The sequence below is a fragment of the Manis javanica genome, chromosome 3 (assembly GCF_040802235.1).
Source record: "Manis javanica isolate MJ-LG chromosome 3, MJ_LKY, whole genome shotgun sequence".
NCBI lineage: Eukaryota > Metazoa > Chordata > Mammalia > Pholidota > Manidae > Manis > Manis javanica.
The window spans coordinates 205,591,373-205,607,799 of NC_133158.1; the positions used below are offsets into that span (position 1 = coordinate 205,591,373).

General features: G+C 45.2%; 1 long non-coding RNA gene across 1 annotated transcript in view; it reads right to left on the reverse strand.

Moving 5' to 3' along the window:
- Positions 1–11,838, reverse strand: part of LOC118973571 (uncharacterized) — an 87,694-nt gene extending 75,856 nt beyond the window's left edge. The window contains exon 1 of the long non-coding RNA XR_005062983.2: positions 11,725–11,838. This is a non-coding gene — a long non-coding RNA (uncharacterized lncRNA). The remainder of the gene's footprint in view (positions 1–11,724) is intronic.
- Positions 11,839–16,427: the final 4,589 nt, after the last annotated feature.

Here is a 16,427-nt window from a genome sequence, read left to right on the forward strand (position 1 = left end):
GAGAGCTTTCCTCCAGCTATGGAAGGAGAGGAATACAGTGCTATGGAGCACGGCCCATGTGTCAGGTGCTTTCCTATCACACGGTCCTCCCAGGAGCCCGTGAGCCAGCACAGGTCTGTTGCACAGCCGAGGAAGATGAGGCCCAGAGACGAGGAGATGATCCGGGCACGCGGCTATGCAGCAGGGGAGCTGGAATTCAGACCTAGGACTGACTCCAAAGTCCCGGAGAAATCAGTGTTGCCTCCTGCCAAGAATATGGCTTTGCCAAGTGACAGGCTGTAAAGGGACCCTCTTATTAAGACAAAACAGCACTGCCCAAGGTTTTCTCTCAGCGAGGACAGCCTCTGGGTGGTAAAACAGGCTGCAGCAAGCAGCTCCGGTATCATTACCCACAGAGCCGCCCTGGGGACCTGAGGCTGCCACTCACTGGCCCCAAAAGACCAATATATCCCCGAAAAGCACCAGTCCAAACATATATACAAATTACACCTTTGGTTCCTCCGTGAACAGCTGAGGCAGTTGGAATATCCAAGATCTACCCAAATATTACAGGAAAACAGCCAAGGAGAACAAAGGAGACATAAAACAATGAAGTCTAAGGTACAGGCATCTGAGCCTGCCAGACTGAGTCCACCTCCTGGCTTACAGGTTCTATTCCTTCAGGGGTCTCCAGGGTCCCCCTGCCACTAGTCTCTGTAGCACAGCAGAGGCCAGGGTGCCCCAGAGAAGGGCAAAATGGTCTGGGACACCCCAGCCCATGGGAGGCAGCATCTCAGACTCACCCATGGGTGAGCACAGGGCAATATCATGGGCAGGGAAAAAGCCCTGGGGGCCAAAGCAGCGGAAAAGGGCCTCAGTATCTGCTCTGGTGCCGGTGATGCTGAGTCACAGACTCATCACCCCTCCCGACTTTATATCCTCCATCTTCTCATCACCTAAGTGCGCCTACAAACCTTCTAGGACACCCCTTTGCATTAGCCGGGGTCAGAGAAACAGAATCAACAAGATGTATGTGTGTGTGTGTGTGTGTGTGTAGAGAGAGGCAGAGAAAAAGAGAGAGAACATGGTGCATTATAAGGAATTGGCTTGTGCAAACTTGTGCAATTACAGAGGCTAAAGAGTGCCATGATCAAGCTGGAGACCGAGGAGAGCCAGTGGTGTAGCTCTAGTTCAAGTTCAAAGAACTAAGAATCAGGTAAGCTGAAGGTAGAAGTTCCAGTCTAAAAGCTCGGCAGGCTGAAGACTCCAGAAGAGCTAATGTTTTAGCTCAAGTCCAAAGGCAGAAAAGACTGATGTCCAGCTCAAAGCAGTGAGACAGGAGGAATTCCCCCTAACTCACGGGAGGTCAATATTTTTGCTCTATCCAGAACTTCCATTGATTGGATGAAGCCCACCCACATGGGGGTGGGGAGCAATCAGCTCTGCTCCTTCTACCAATTCAAATGTTAATCTCATCCAGAAACATTTCACAGACACACCCAGAATCATGTCTGACTAAATATCCGAGCACCCTGTAGCCCAGTCAGTTAACACATGAAATGAATTAACATACTCTTCAATTTTGCAGCTCTCCTTTTCTGGCTCCCACGACCCACATCCTCAGCCCCAGCTATCTGGTCACATACTCCTGGCCTTTGCATACATGTTTCCCTGTCTGAAACACCCTTCCGTCCCTTCTCTCCCACCTTGAACTCCTACTCATACATCAAGGCCCAGTTTGCAGGTGGTGTTCTTGACGCCTCAGTCTGTTTTTCCCCTGTCATGTCAGAACAGTTGAGTTTAGCTCAGTAAGTGTTCATTAACACTTCCCATTCTATGTGTTATAGACTGAGAAACAAGCATAAGATGGGCCCCCTGTTCCCTCTGCATCTATAAAATTGGAGAAAAAGTCAGAAAGAAAGAGTTTCTGAACAAGATGAGAAGCATCTGACCGAGCCTGAGGAGTCTCTCCAGAGGAGAAAACTAATGAGCCAAATCTAGAAGTGGGAGTTAAGACAATGATGGGAGAGGACTGGCATTTCAAGCTTGAAGAGCAGCATAAACCAAGGTACACAGATAGGAGCCCACCTGTCTGCAGAGAGGTGCAGTTTTATGTAGCAGCAATGTGAGGTGAAGGAAAAAAGTTTCTTGGGGAAGTTATTGACACTAGATCAAGGTCACAGAGGTACTGACCAGCCAGGCAGAAGAGGCTGGTTTTTACCCAGCACATATGAGGCCAAGGCCTTATGCACATTGCTTTTTGGACATTTATCCCACTGATATTTAAGTTCTGTCCATATATGTGATTTCCCTATAAGAGACTGAGCTTCATAAGAACAAGGCCCCTGTCTTAGTCATCAGGAGCCCAACCACTCAACATGGTGCCTGACACAAGTGAGTTTTCAATAAGATTCTCTGCAATGGGTGGGTGTGTGCACAGATGGATGGATGGAGACGATTGTCTCTTTTGGTCTTTGCAGAAATGTAAGGAGATGAGTAAGAGAATGGCTCCCATTTTACTGGTGGGGAGACTGAGGCACGGGGCATTACACCATTTGCCCAGTCTCCTGGGTATGTCTCTGTCCTGACTCCCTGCCCAGAATTCCTCCTCTGAGGGCACACTGCCCCTCTGCAGGGAAGATTCGGGGAGCATGCAGCTGCCACAGCCCCTGGCCTGGGACCTCTGCCAGCCTGGGACGGCAGCAGCCTCCATGACCAAAGGCTTTGAGGAGAGACAGGGCCTCTGCACTGCCCACCTCTGCCTTTTCTTTACAGGTTAAATGGCAGAGCCGTGAACATTCCAAAACCATTAAGTACTTTTCAAGGATTTTTCTCAGTCACATATTTGGGTTCCTTTCCTAAAACAGGTGGATTTGGGCCAAATTTCCACCCAGTTTTCTTCCTTCTCGCGTCGCTTTCCCCTTCTCTGGTAGCGGTACCTGCCTGTGCCCCCAATCTTTCTGTTCCCTTTCTCCCTCCTTAGTTCCTCTTTCCCACTTCCCCTTTCGGTCCTCTGGGGCAGTTACTCCACTCTACTAAGTCCACCTTTTTAAACCACCTTGTTCTGCCTTAGTTACCATTCCAAGAGGCTGTCTGCCAAGCCTTCGCGTTTCCAGAACCCTGGCTATGACTGTCCTGCCAGGGAGGGAGAGGCGGTTAGCGGGCAGTGCTGCCAGGGAGAGGAGCAGTTTATGCAGTGTGACCTCCTGGTTTCATCTAGTGCAACGGGCCACGTAATTAACTCCTCCAGATGAAGCCACTGGTCCCTGAGCTCCCTTTACATTCATAGTTTTACATCTCAAGGACGTTCCAGAGCCCACAGCTGCCCCAGCAGGATGTTCACGCTACACCCCACTCCCTCTCAGCGAGACCAGGGTTCAGAATCTGTGTATGCTTCTCTGCAGCCCGGAGTTTCCTGCCCTGGAGGTTAACCTGCCTGAGCATAGAAACCTTTCCGCATTCTGCATCCAGAGCGTCTCCAAACTTTCATCCTGAGTCAGGACCCAGAAAGGCAGCCAGAGCTGGTAGCACAGGGCTGCGCGGGGAAGAGCAACAGAGGACTTCTGCTCGCAGAGCTCCCCCTTGCCCAGGACACCCCTACATCACAGAAATGGACGTCCTTGGAGGCCTATACATCTCTGTTGCCGAGCTTCCGAAAAGACCAAATCCCTAATTTTGGTCTCAATTTCTAGATCAGGATTATTTCTCGATTCTTTTCAGCCTGAAGGATCCAATATGGACTGCAGGGACTAATGGGGGTAAATACCCCGGTAAAACGGTTTGAGAATAAAGGAGAGCCACAGACAGCCATAAATGTTCCAGGTGAAAATTATACGGCTTTTGTTCCCTGCTTTATTTTGTATTGGAATTGTACTTTGGCACCCTGCCCTTGGAGAGACAAAATGGGAGGGTATAATCTGTGCATAATAGCCACGAATTTAAGGACTGCACAGTTAACCCTTCAGAAGAACCCATTTCATGGCAGAAAAAGTTGTGCTCTCCTAAGCAGGTGGGGTAGGAGCAGGATTTTGATCTTTCATATGGACACGGTAAGTCTTCTCATTTATACTGTTTTCCTCTTCACCTTGGCAGCTGAGACTCTCTTAGCCAAGCCTACAGCTCACCTCCAGAGACACCCAAGATGCTGGGTGTGCTCTGTGCCGCACAGACTTTACCCTGCCTTCTTCCCCCACTGGATGCTGTTTTCCCCTGGTCCCACTTGCTTCTCTGCAAACCTAGTGACGGAGGGCACAGCAGAGTCACAGCTGCTGCCCCTCAGGAGGTGCTCAAGAGACCATTGCTGACACTTACCGGCTTTCTGGAAGGATCCCTCTCTCTCGCTCTGCCCCTGAGCAGGGAGGGCAGTAAGCAGAGAGGTCGCAGAGAGCCTGCACAGCCCACGTGCCCTCATGGGCTTCACACTTCCTTCATCATTTATTGTCCTCTTCCTTTCTCCAAACTTTTATGACACAGTAAATTCTTCAAAGGCCAAGCAGTGCCTAAAAACACCCAAAGGGTGGATCAGTGGCCCAATCCACCCCCAGGGCCCTGAAGGCCACCTTTGGTTCACATCTGCCAAACTTCAGAGCCCCAGGAAAATCTATAGCAGGGAAGCTTCCAGGGCGAGTCAGAGAAAACACTGCCCATCTCAGCACAGAGACAGCAACATCCGTCAGATTGTCATTCCAGGCTGACCAGTGGAAATGATTGTCCTGCCGCCCCAGGACCAAGAAAGGCTTCCAGGCTGCCAGCCACAGCACAGGCTGCTCAAGAGAAAATATGAGGGAAGAACGAGAGAGACCCAGCTCCTCCTTCCCCTTTCAGTCCGATACCCGCTTTGGAAACCAGTCACAATGGAGGAGGATATGAGGAATCTTTGTGTTTGTTATTTCCTTATTTCATATCTACATATACAATGCCATCTTGCAACTTTACTTTCTATAATGTATGTTTTTATGTAATATATATTACACACCCGCATACACATACACATAAATGTAAAATAAACATTGTCTTTAACATGCTGTTGTACATTCCGGGTGTCTAGGATGGTGATAGTATGTATCTCTATTATTTTACGGAAGAAGAAACCAAGGTAAGAATAATAAACAGGGTTTACCAGTATCACAGATTCACCTGGTGGCCAAACTGAAATTGTAAAACAAGTTCCCTGCCTTCCAATTCAAATGCACGTGGTCACGCACACACACACACACACCATCTCCTCACCCAGTGACAGCCACGTGCACCTCCCAGTCTGTAGCTCCCTGCCTCCTGACCCTGGGCAGCCCAGGGGGGTGTTTGTGAGAAGGTTTGATAACAGGTTCAGGGCCTAGGAACCCAGGGGCAAGAGAAGATAAGTATGGAAATACAGAAAAACATAAAGGAAAGTAGGAATCCAGAACTTGGAGACCAGAGGCAAATTTCTACTGAGTTATCAATAATGAATGGTGCTATCCCCCCCAGAGATGTTGGCTTTTAAGCAGCAAGTAGATTTTCTGTCATTGCTCACTGAATACCTACCATGTATCAGGCACAGAGTTGGTCATTATGAAGAAAATGTGGGTAAATGAGGTATATTTTCTAGTCTCAAGTAGGTCTTTCTAATGAGGAAGATAGATAGTACTTTAACAAAAGCCGCTAATTGTCTCCATTATATTAATCATCTTCTTTCTTAAAAATATAGCTCTCAGTTTTCACTGAGATTAAAGACCATATTTCCCAGCTTCACCTGAAGCTCAAACCAAAAGCATAAGCAGAAGAGATGTGTGCAATTTCTAAACAATGTGCTTAAATACACGGGACATGCCCTTTGTAATCCTTCCTCCTTCCAACTGCCTGAAATATGAACATCAAAGCTGGATCTCAGCACCCACCTTTGGCCTTGAGGTAACCTCTGGACCAAAACCTCTGTACAGTGGAGGACAGAACAGAAGGACCTGGGGTAATACCGTAGGTACCTGCCAGCCCTGGACTCCCTACCTCCAAGCTTCCTGTCTATGAGAAGGAGACTTCTATCTTGCCTAAGATGCTATTAATCTAGAGCTTTCTGTTACAGTCAATTAAATATAGTCTAAAACTAGTAAACCACCTACTGGGCCAGTCAGGCTGTAGCAGTGCTAACAGCATTCCTAAGGAGTGCAGGCAGGAGCGGAACAAGGATCGATGGACTCATCCAGGCAGGTTAAAAAAGCATCCAAGATGCGTGCATGAGCCTTTAACAGTGAGGTAGGACTGTCTCTGGTGGAAAGAGGGATGGGCGCCTGAATGCTGGTGAACGCCCCGGAGCTGGGACGGCCTGTTCCAGCCCAGGCTCCAGCCCTGCTCATCTAGGTGGTCACGCCCAGTGCCTCTCTGCCCCTCAGCTGTCCCCACCAGCTGTGGTGACTGCGCTCACTGCATCTGCTCAAGTCCATGGAGAACAGGCTGCTGGGTAGGGAGGGTGGGGGACTCCAGGGAGAGCTATTAAACACCAGCTGGACCCCAATTGAAAGATTTAGGAAGGTAATTTCTGGGCTCCTGAAGAAAATGGCTGCTTTCACAAGCACTCAGAGGCCTGACTCTGAGATCCAGAGAACAAGGCCTCCACCCCTGTATCAGTGATCTAATGCTGCATAACAAACCACTCAAAACCTAATGGATCAGAACAGCAACAGTTTGTTATTTCTCATGAGCTTCTCCTGCTCCCTGCGTTCCTGGCTGGAGTGACTCGTGTAGCTGCAGTGAAAGGGAAGCTCAGCCAGGGCCGGATGACCCCAGGGGGCCCCACGTACCTGTCTGGTGGTCAGCACTGTGCCAGGCAGGGCTGCTCTCTCCACATTATTTCTCTAGAGACATAGCCAGACTTCACTGCCAGTTGGTTTAAGGGCCCAAGAGGGAGGCTGGGGGAAGTAGGCTGCAAGTCCCTTTCACTACACTCCATTGGTCAAAGACAAAGGGCCTGCATACATTCAAAGGATGCAGAAATAGACCAACTCTTGATGGGTGAAATGGCAAAGTCATTTGCCAGATGCCAAGAAAGCATCCACAGCAGAAGGATTTTTGTGAGCAACTCTGGAAACCATGCACCACTGTCTACGCTACCCTGGGACCACAATGATTCACTCCTTTGAACATGCAAAACACATGAGCCTCTGTCCCCAGAGGCCTAAGCCTGTTACAGTATCCACCCGAAGTTCAGAATATCATCATCTGATCAAATCCAGATGTGTATAAGGACCCTTGGGTGCAATTCCTCAGAGGCAGCTGATCCAGAAACACGTGATCTAGAAAGACCAGGTATCTGCCCCTACACTGCCGACACTCCGTGTGACCAGGGGCGGCCGCCTCGACCCCGAATTCCTGATCTCTTCTAGCCTCCACTAACAATCTCTCTGCTGTCCTTCCAGCCTCAGCCAGCCAGATCTTTTAACTTTTGTTATGGCCATACTCCACTTTCAGGTACCAATTTCTGGAGGCTGGAAAAAGGGTGAATCATGTTATGTAGAAGTGGAATCTTTGACAAAACTGTGTACTATGCTACAGTGTGAAGTAGAAATAATACCTGATTGTCTTAGGGTTCTTCAGAGACACAGAACCAATACAATATATATAAATATATGTACTTGAAGAGATCTACTAAGAAGAATTGACTCACACAGTTGTGGCAGCTGAGAAGTTTCACAATCTGCTGTCTGCAAGATGAAGACACAGGAAAGCCCATGGTGTGATTCCAGTCCAGGTCTGAAGGTTCAAGAATCAGAGGAGCCAATGGTATAAATCCCAGTCCAAGAGCTGAAGAACACTAATGCACCAGTTCACGCAAGCAGGCAGAAAGCAAAAGGGGTGAATTCTCCCTGCCTCCACCTTGTGTCCTATTCATGCCCTCAGTGGATAAGGTCTTCCCACACCAGGAGAGCCATGTACTGAGTTCACCAATTCAAATGCTAATCTCATCCAGAAACATCCTCCCAAATGTACCTAGGAATAATGTTTAATCTGGGCACCACTTGGCCCGGTGAAGCTGATCCATAAAATTAACCATCACCCTGGCGAATTCATGGATCTGGCTAAAGAGATTTCCAGCCAGAGTACAGAACATGCCATTTGACTTCTTTTAACTACATAAAGTATAGGAAGAGAGAGATGAGCTAAATAAGGAACTGTTCTCAGTTTTCAGGAAGAATTTTGAGAACGTACAGAGTCCGAGATAGTCTATCCAGCAAAAGATGCTCAAAGTGAGAAATGGCCTCAGAGGAAAGATCAAATCAGGAATGGAGCCATGAGACCCTCTGTTAAGAACTCAGGAAGATTTAAGACAATGCATCATAGATGCTTTCCGCATAACAAGAAGGCGTCTAAGAGCCCCACAGAACCGTGATTCACAGCTCAAGACAGAGGCCTGCTCAGAAGAAATGCCGGTGTGGCACTTATCAAATGGAGTAAATAATAATCTTGTACAAAAAAAATTATCTGTATCTGCTCTTTCTAAAAAGGGACAGTGACAGCTTAGAATGAAAAGGGCTTCTGCTCCCATCCCAACTTCCATAGGCAGGAAGCAGTTTAAAAGGCTTCTCAGATAAAAGCCTGGGCCACTTCTTCCAGAAAAGGGAAGACGTCTCAGAGCATAGAGCCAGTGGCCCAAAAAACAGAGCCCAAGTGCAGAAGCAGAGACAGGAGCTAAGACAAGCAATGGGAGTAGCATTGGGCTGGGGTTCAGGGAAATCCCTTATCTCTGGAGTCGGGGAAACCAGCAACACATGCTTGGATGGATTTCAGAGTTTCCCTGGCCCAGTGTGTGCCTCCCGCCCTCCACCTTTTGTCTGTGAATGTCTGTCTTTTGTGACAGTCCCTCCTCTGGCTCTTCACTCTATGTTGGTGCACCATATATGGGGTATGTGGGTGGCAGATAACTTGTCTTTTCAGTTGTCAGATCTCCTAATCACTTGTACCCCATGAGAGCAGCAACACACAGGGACTTCCTCTGTAGCTGGACCTGATGTAAAACACAAGATCAGAGATGTTAACTCTGATACTATGATTGGGTGGGGCTGTAGAGGTGCTGGGAATAGGATATAATGGAAATGACATTATGGAACTTCTGGGCCAAGGCCTTAAAATATCTTGCAGTTTCTATTGTGCCGTCTCAGAGTCAATGCAGTTTATAAGGAGGAGTGCGCTGTCAGAGCGAGGCTGGCTGAGAGGCTGAATGCAGCCACATGGATGAGTCCAGGCAAGAATAGCACATCTGCTGGCCAATCCACAGAACCATGAGAATTATACATATTTCAATTTAAGCCCCTAAATTTTGATGGGTGCTTTGTCTCAAAGGATTATATTACTGACATAATCCCCCTGCCCATGTTGTATTCTAACTCTCTGGCGGGTTAAAGGGAAATATAGATATAGAATGCCATTGAAAGTGGTACTAAAAGAAAGAATTTCACAGTTTATCTCTTACTGATAGACTGGTAAAACTTCCTGTAATCCTAGAGAATTCAGAAATGGTCCAACATTCTCATTTTACAGATGAGAGCACAGATACAGAAAATGACTTGTCCAAGGAAGATCTATTGGATGCAGTTCTAATATCCTCGTGGTTCCATGTTCATGGCAAATATAGGACTAGAAGCTAAGATTCTGACTTCTGATCTAAGGCTCTTATTGGTAACCACATGGCTTCTTTGCCAAGAAATTCCCTTGTGGGTAAAATGGGGTATTGAAAAATCTTTTGTATATCCTTCATCACTTAGGAATGTACCTGACTGAGGGTCATCTAAGACCCAACAAAGAGTCTTAAAGTAGTGTTGTTTTCTTAGGTAAGAAGATGTTCCGAGGATGTTCAACTGCTCAAAACTGTCACCAGAGAAGAGGGACCTTTTATCCTCTGCCCTGTCATCATCAGCATGGGGTTTGCTTTCTCATCCTGGAGGTTGCAAAAAGCCTCCTTCACCTCCAGGTATGGCTTCCTTCTCACAAGCAGGAAAAAGGGAGATAGGTTAAAAGCATGACACAGTATCTTCTTCTTACAAGGCTGGTGCTTTTATCCAGAAATGGAAGCCCCTCCATGGGACTCTGCCAACATCCAGTTGTCCAAAATGATGTCACATGCCCACCTGATGACAAGCAAGGCTAGAAATTCAGGTATTTTTTTCCTAGAGTCTATTAGACAGAAAGACAAAGGAGAAGGAAGTGAAATGGGTCTTGAGTGAACCAGCCAATAGCATCTGTTATACATCTTCCAGAACAGGGAACCCCAACAAACAGACGAGGGGAAGGGTAGGTATGACACTGCCAACCTCAACCTCTTTGTTTTTAATTCTGGAACCCATCTGGGGCTGGCCAGACTCGTGTGTGTGTGTGTGGGTGTGTGTGTGTGTGTGGTGTGTGGAGGCATGTAGAAACATCCAGAGGCCCAGACACCTTCCGAGAAATGTTTCCAAGACATACAGTACTAATTCATGGAATCCCACACATTATGCCAATAAATCATCATTAAGTTAGGAGTGAACAAAGAGGCTTCTAAATTTAGAATATATTTCAAATTAACCTAAATTATACATGCCTGGTAAATAGAACCCTTTTGTGAAGCAAGAAGCTCAGTCTATTTGGGACATTCAGCCCCGGGTCTCTGGGGCAGAATACAATTTAGGAAGAACTCTCCATCACCAAAGCTCTGTCTCCCGCATCATTCCCCAGCACTCCCCATTCAGCAGCCAGTGGCCTAACTGGATCCAATCCCTCATCAGCGTCGTTTAGGAGAGGCTCAGAGACTTGTGTTCCTTGGCATATGGCTAACGTGTGTGAATATAGAGATGAAGTGTTACCAGAGGGACAGATAGAAGCTCAAGAAAGATCTACTATAAAAACAAAAAGGGAGGAAGACAGCCGGCTGGGGAGCCAGCAATCATCATTGTATAGTTAATGAGGCCAACAACGGGAATGCACCCAGCTCTGGAGGAAAGCCAGATATCAGCCACATTCCAGCCCAGGAGCTCAGGCCGACCTGGGGGCCAGCTCTGGGGCAGGGGCTCAGGTGGAGGGGAAATTAGCTTCTGATAACCTGCTGATGATCCTGTCCTGGTCCTGAGAGTCGGCAAGCCACCAGGAAGCAGTCACATCTGCAAGCGATGACAAGGCACTACTTCCCCAGCAGCGAGCCAGCGACGGACCAGCAGTGATACCAGACGTGCATCAGGCTCTGTCCTCCACCCCAGGAGCCCACAGTCCAGCCAGGGCAGCCAGACACACAGCCCATGAAGATGATTAACAGCCAGCAGGGAAAAGGAACGCTGCCCAGGTCAGGAGGCAAGACTTCCCATCTCAGCTCTCCTGCTGATTGGCCATATGAACCTGGAGAGGTCAGACCCTCCACCTGCCCGGACTTCAGTTTCATCATTATAAAGTGAGATGTTTGAATTAGAATCAGTGGTTTTGAAACATTGTTTGAAAGCAGAACCAATTTTTCTCCAGGGGGATGTTTTCAAGGAAACCAATATATAAAGCAGATAAAAGGGAAGCTGATCTGTTTGAAACAAAAGAGGGAGTCACAGCCTCCCCAGAATGTGGTTTAGAACACTCTGAGATGGGCTCCTCCCAGCTCTGAATGGCTGGGAGGGCCACCAGCCTTGATCTAATGCAAAACACATTTCTAAGCGAGTAGAATAGGATGGTGTTGCACAAAGTCAGAATCCCAGGCAACAGATGAACAACCAGGACAATAGTCTGCTCTACATCCACAGAATCAGAATGACGCCAGTTAATTACCAATAGGTGCAGTGTCCAGCTTCCCTCAGCTTAGCTGATAGATCTGTGTGTAAAAGATTCCTCATTCTGGAAGACTCTCCGGCACCCTGTCCAAGCCTACTCGTGGGCCATTCTCTCCTCAGAGCAGTGACACGCAACAGAACCTTCTGTGATGAAGGAAGTGTTCTGATTCTGTGCTGTGAAATACAATGCATTAGTCATCATTTGCCTTATGTGGCTATTGTGTACTTAAAATGTGGCTCTTTTAACTAAGGAACTGAATTTTTTATGTCATTTCACTTAAACTTAAATGGCCATGTGAAGCTAGTGGCTACCACACTGGACAGCACAGCCTTAAAGGATTTGCATTTACTTTCCAGCCCCCTGTCTCTCCACCCTTAATCCAAGGTGAATTACCACAGAGAACCCCACTCGGAAAGCAGTAGTTTGAGGGCTGTCCCCATTCTTTACTCCCAAGACCTACTGAGTCACTTAGCCCCTGGCTAATCTGAGTATGGTTCTCAGGTCAGCAGCGTCAGCATCATCTGAGAGTCTGTGAAAAATGCAGAATCTCAGGCCCCCACTCCAGACCTCCTAGGTCATAATCTGTGTTTTAACAAGATCCCAAGTGACTTGAGTGCATCTTAAAGTTGGAAATGCATCATTCTAGCCCAGCCAGTTAGGTAGGGCACTGAGGAAACAGAAGCAGAGGAAAATGTTCACGTAACCAAGAATGAGTTGAAATAGTGACTTGACCCACATCATTTAATTTAGATTCACAGGACAGCTTAGAGTCTCTCTTTACTTATCAGTCCTTTGCATCTGCCCAGAAGGAGCCATTATCAATTTTTTAACAGGAGTCATTTAGTTTCCCAGACTGCCTGCTTACCCATTACCACTAAACTGTTAACACTTCAGTCCAACCATTAACAAACTATTTAGCATAAACAGAAGGCAGAATCCTGGCCACCAACACAGAATTAATATGGCTGGACCAGTGGTTTCCAACCTCAGAGGTACTTGGGAGGATTTGCCTTATTTGATTCCTATTATAAACAGAGATATTAATATTTTAAAAGCAAAATGTAAAAGAGCAAACATATGAAAATGTGCAACATAATACATTTTAGCACAGAGAAGACCTCCCCCAAGTAAATTTATGATGCCAGGTTAAACTGTCTTTGTTTAGACCTCAAAATAATTTCTGCCATCTGTGACAAATACTTAAACCTCTGGTAAATATGTCATTGATTAGGAATGTGGTTTTGCTTTGGGCTCTTTTTTAATGTTGTTTTTTGGTTTTCAACATCAGTCTTTACATTGTCGTACTATATGAGGTTGTCGGAACAAACATTCTACTGGTCGCATGTGTGTGGTGACCAGCTCAGTATGGAGTGGGGCTCAGGATGCACTGATAGGAACATCCTCTGCTTCCATGACATGATCTTCATGTGATCACAAGTGGACAGGGATTCACAGCACCAGGGGAACATCATACGGCGATAGTTTAAGTGTTTATGATAATGTATGAGCGATTCTTTATTGGTATTTTGGGTCATTTTTATTGAGGTGAAATTTGTATGCCATGTTTTGAAATTTGAAAAAACATAATTGAAGTTTTGACAAATGCATACACACCTGTGGACCCAACACCCAAGTTAAGTATATAACATCTCTCTTACCCTAGAACATTCCCTCATGTCCTCTTCTGGTCAATCTCCACACCCACTTGCCAGATTCCTATTACCATAGGTTATTTTTCTCTGTTCTTGAACTTCATATAGATGGAATCACACAATATGTACCCACTTGTGTGTGATTTCATTCACTCGACATAATGTTCTGGGGATCCACCCATGTTGTTACACAGATCCATGGTCATCCTTTTTTATTGCTGAGTAGTACTCCATCATACAAATGTGTCACATTTTGTTCATCCTTTCTCTTATAGATGGACTTACAGGCTGCCTCCAGTCTGGGGCTACTATGAATAAAGCTATGTGTTTTTGCAGGCATAAGTTTTCACTTCTCTTGAGTAAATCCCTAGGAATGTAATTTATGGGTCATAGATAAGATGAATGTCTAACCTTATAAGAAACTCCTAAACAATTTTGCAAACCACTTGGAATACCCCCACCAACAAAGTATGGGGATCCACGTCAGTCCACATCCTTGCCACCATTCTGTGTTATCAGCCTTGTTTCCTTTATCCATTCTGTTCATGATAAAGATACTTCTAGGTACATTCGGTGATATTTATCTGTGGTTATCTATGCTTATTGGCCATTATCCTATCTTCTTTGTGGATTTCTTGGATACTTATTTGTGGGTGGTTTCTTGATGTACTGGAGTTCTTTTTTTATCTTCTGGATACAAGTTCTTTATCAGATATGTGTGTTATGCCTATTTTCTCCCAGTCCATGGCTTGCCTTTTAATTTCTTAATGGAATGTTTAGATTTTTTTTATTTTTGAAAATTCAAATGGTTTTATATACTTTTAGTATTTCACTTTGATGTAACAACTTCCTACTCTCCACCTAGTCTCTGGAGCTATTTTTTTTTTTAAATAAGAGCTGCGATTGGAGTGGGGGGAGGAAGGGATGAATAGGCTGGCACAGAGGAGTTTTAGGGCAGTGGAATTACTCTGTGTGATATGATAATGATGGATACATGTCACTATATATGCCAAAATCTGTAGGATGTACAGCACCTATACTGACCCCTACTCTACAGTCTGAGTGATAACCATGTATCACTATAGTTTTATGGATTGTAGCAGATGTTCCACTCTGGTGGGGGATGTTGAGAGTGGGGGAGGCTCTCAGGAAGGGTCCAGAGGTATATAAGGACCCTCTGTACTTCCAGTTCAATTTTGCTGTGAACCTAAGACTGGTCTAAAAATAAAGACTATGTAAAGAACATTTAAGAAAATACAGGACACTGTTACCATTGGTAACTACATATTCATGTCAATACAGATTTTATAACTATGTTCATTTACTGACTTTATAATAAGTGTTAAATATTTTCTAATAAACTAACACCTTTCACTTTTTATATATCATAACTTGCTATTATACTTGATTTATATGAAAACTTCTGCTACTAAAAGAAAGAAAGCAATTTTTAAGAAATCCCAAAAATATAGGTATGCATAGGCTACTGTGTCATTCAGTCCACTCTGGCTTATGATAAGAAATCTATTTGTTCTCTTCATGCTTATAATTCTCTGAACAGCCATCAACCAAATAAAAACACCTCTACACTTAGGCACACACTACCTCCCCATGTAATATTATGACAGGACCCAAAGTGGCAAATGCTCAAGGAGGCCCCCAGAATTCCAATCAGATTGTATGGATCTGCGGCCTCGGACCCTTTATTAGGTCACTCAGTACAGTCACTTACAACCTCAGGAGTCCCTTTACGTCTCAATGAGGGCAACTGTTGGGTCCCAAGGTTCCAGAACTTCTCACGAGGATAGGCTGAGCTCTCTTGGCTGAGAAAATTTCAGCATTATTAATTTGGTGCATGTGGGATCATAAATCAAAAGCGGGTGGAAGCATACCACAACTAAACTTGCGGGGTCTCCTCACTCAGAAATTCTCCTGCGACCTACTAAAAATTTAATTTCCCAAACAGAGAAGCTGCTCTGTTATGTCAGAGGTCTATTCAAAAATCAAAGGAGAAAGAAAACATTAAATATGAAAAATTTTACTCTTGAAAATTCCTGAAGTTTTTCATAAAGTACATATGTTTGGAGAATGCAGCTCTGTATATAATTATATAAGTATAAATGGGTAATATATACCCATGTTGTATGTATGTGTGCATATGTACACATACACATTTACACACATTATACCCATACATTTATTATATGTAATATACACATACAAAAATATTTATGTTTATATACATGTGTGTGTTTACATACACATGTGTGTATGTGTGTACATGTATCTATAGTGATGGTGAGGCAGATGTATTTCAAGCAATGAAAATTCTCATACCTTGTTGGTTGACGAGACTGTAAATTGGTAAGACTCTGACAGTCTGGCATTACTTGGTGAAGCTGAACATATCCTATGTCCCAGAAATACCACTCCGAAGTAAATTCTTGTACTTGCACACCAGGAGCCATTGCGAGTACCCAAATCAACACTGTTCATGTTGTTGAGAAATTGTAGAACACAACACATGTCTGTCCTCAGTAGAGCCAATAAGCAAATGGACAGTTGAGCAATAGACCAGCACGCAGCAGGGAGATGAACTGACTAGAATCCCAAACCCAACGAGAAGCGGAAGGAGAAAGTCATAAAAACATACAGTATGATTCTATTTCTATAAAGTTAAAAAAACACACAAAACCCATCAATACAGTACTTAGGGAGATGTGAATAGGTAGGAAAACTATAAAGAAAAGCAAGGGGGTGACACCGCAAGTCAGGAAAACATTTGCCTGGCAGAAAGGAAGGGGATATCATGGGAAGGGGCACAAAGGAAGCTTTAAGGTGTAGCTGCTGGTCTGGTTTTCAACCTAGGTGGAGGCTTCATAAGTCAATATTTTTCCTTCTTCTTTTTCTCTTCCTCCTCCTTCTTCTAATATTGTTTATGTGTGTGTAGCCTTTATAGTCTTTGACATACTTTACAATATAACATATGTAGCAATACATAGTGATGTACGGTATGTGATAAAATGTTTCTATATTAGCTGCAACCTA